The sequence below is a fragment of the Eimeria mitis genome, genomic scaffold (genome assembly GCF_000499745.2).
Source record: "Eimeria mitis Houghton genomic scaffold, Emh_scaff3154, whole genome shotgun sequence".
NCBI lineage: Eukaryota > Apicomplexa > Conoidasida > Eucoccidiorida > Eimeriidae > Eimeria > Eimeria mitis.
The window spans coordinates 3668-6590 of NW_013571496.1; positions in this window are offsets into that span (position 1 = coordinate 3668).

The window sequence follows — 2923 nt, forward strand, 5'->3', positions numbered from 1 at the left end:
ATATATATATATATATATATATATATATAATATGTATTTAGTGAAACAAACCTAAGAGCTCTACAGGCTATGCAAACTACCAATATAATACCGCTGCATCTGCTGCACGGCAGGAACTCGGAGCGGGGAGTAGCAGTATAATAATGTATCTACATATATATATACATATACATATAATAAATATTTATACATAAATATATGTATACATATACCTATGCATACGTATGAGGTACTATCGACACCGGCATGCATTTGACATGCGCTACGCAGCTCAGCGAAAATATAAAGCAGTACAGACGAGAAGCACGAGCGTAGCAGTGTGTGTACAGAGAAGGCTACAACTCAAGATATAAGCAAAGAGCAGGAGAGAGGCGGCTGGGCGTCAGTAGACAGATGATGCAGGCCGGCGAGCCCGGGGGGTAGTAAAACAAAAGTTTAAACGTATCCTTACACCACGAGAGAAAGGGTAAGTCGTCAGAGTTTCTCTTCTGAGAGCTAGAAGCTTGCGATCAGTCGATGCAGAAACCAGTACCTGCCTGTACACCTGAAGAGTANTCTTCTGAGAGCTAGAAGCTTGCGATCAGTCGATGCAGAAACCAGTACCTGCCTGTACACCTGAAGAGTAATGGCGCTGCATAAAGATTCAGCTTTCGCTTACAGCGGCCGTTTCTGTGTACCTTTTAGCTGACTGATCATCAAAATTATTCAAATTAAAATTCATAATGCGTAAAAAACACGGAAAGTTCTGGCGGGGGCTGTTTTTTGCCGCCTGCTGCGGCGTGTTTCTCAGAACCGCCGCGGTGGTTCCGTCGCCGGCGAAGGAGCAACGAAAGATTTGTACGAATAAAACTTTGCAAAATAAGTTGTTTTGTTTGTTTATTTAATTTGTTTTAATAGTTCACCATAGAAGACGCGCAGCAGCCGCGGATCCGCACTTTCAGCAAATGTTGAATCCTATAAACGAGAACCGGCAGAGTCCACCAGTGGGTGAGCGAAACAACCGATTTCAGGTTTTCTGATGAACGCAATTAAAAAAATTCGAGTATTTACGAAAAATAATTTAAAAAATATATTCTATGGATGTAAATAAAACCTTTTTCCAGGAGATACGTCGCCGGCCCCCTCACCCGTCGTGAACTTGCACGTTGATCTGCCCAATACAGATCGATTCAATACAAAGATATCTCAAGAGAAGAGAAAGCGGCTACAGGAAACTATAAACATGAGAAAGCGAGAATTTGAAGAAGATATAGCCGGTAACCTCATACATTTCTGCAGTACAAAAGTTGAATATACCAGCGCTTACTAACGAAAACAACATACAGATTTCCAGCAGATCATCAACCAACAGGTGTGCTTACATGCCAGTAATAGCTTTCTTATAACCTTTTATAAATATATATTTTTTATATTTTATAAATATATGTTTTTATAGGCAGAAGAAATGAAGGATCTGTTGGCTCTTGCTGAGTTGCTGACTTCTGTTTCAAAGGGGGAACAGAAAGCGTGAAGCTGTATTCAAGGCTCCCTCTCTTTCTTTTTTAATTTTACTCACAAATTAAATTTAAATATAACAAAATAAATTTAAATAAAACAAATTAAATCTAAAATATTACTGTTACACGCATATTTCCTCATGAATTCTACCGAACACAACTAACCACTAATTGTTGAACGAGTGCGAAACGGAAACCTCAGCTCATCAACTAAAGAAGAATCCTCGCATAATATATAAAACATATTAAAAATATATATTTTTTTTAAAAATATATATAATATTCAGTGTATAACGTCGTCTTTGAGAAGAAAACAGCAGCCGTTGCTGCTGCGTGTTTCAGTAAGCTTGAGGCTGCTTGCATGCCCAATGGGGCTGGCTGCATCGGCCGTACAGAATCGAGGTCTTCTGTTATCTTCTGCGAAATTATAAAAACAAAACCTCTTCAGTGAGTTCTATTAAGTATATTTTTGATGGTTTTTATATTGTTTTGAAACTACAGACAACACAACACCTTCATTTTCTCTACGTCGCTTGCCAGCTGTATATCCTGGCTGCTCTGGCTCTGCTCCGCTGCTGCAGCAACTGCCTCGTTTGTCTATAGCGATAACCCAGTGGCTCTAAGAAATAACTTTTTCTACACTTTTGCCGGTGGGGCTTTGCTCATACAGCTGTTGCTGCAGCTCGCTCTAGGTCTGTAGAGTCGCAGCAGCAATACCAGCAAGATCTCCACCAGCAGCAGCAGCAGCAGCAGCAGCAGCAAAAAGATCATCAGCAGCAGCATCAACCCCAGCATAAGCGGCGGCAGCAGGAGGAGGAGGGTGGCCCGGGGTATCTGCATGAGTGTAATAGTACAAGTTTGTNAAAAAAAAAAAAAAAAAAAAAAAAAAAAAAAAAAAAAAAAAAAAATGTCGATTCCTTGTTTATTTGAGGATCGTTTCACAATAAGAAATGTAGATAACAGCAAATTTGAACACGTCAGCAGAATAAGAGCAAAAAGCTCAGGCCTAGATGCAGACCTTATCCTAGACGTACACAACCAGCTCCTGCCGGTTGCAGAGAAACAGGTACGTCGCCCAGTCCTTCTTCTTCTCTTTTATTTTATTTTATTTTATTTTGTTTTGTTTTGTTTTGTTTTATTTTAGTTGTTTTATTTTGTTTTAGTGTTTATCTCCTCTGTCTTACTTTGGGGGCGTCTAGCTGCCTACAATGCCGCCAAATTGAGCGTCGATAAGGGGCTGTTAGCTGCTGCTGCTGCTGGTGCTGCTTGTATTGCTGTTAAACTTCATGAATGTGTGTGTATCTGTGTGTAAATATAAGTTATACAACAATCTCTGTGTCTAAATTTTGCGGTGTATGTACACCTGGTTTATGTTGCGTGCTGCGGCTTACAGGGGCTGCATATTGGGCTAACAAATTCTCTTTCTG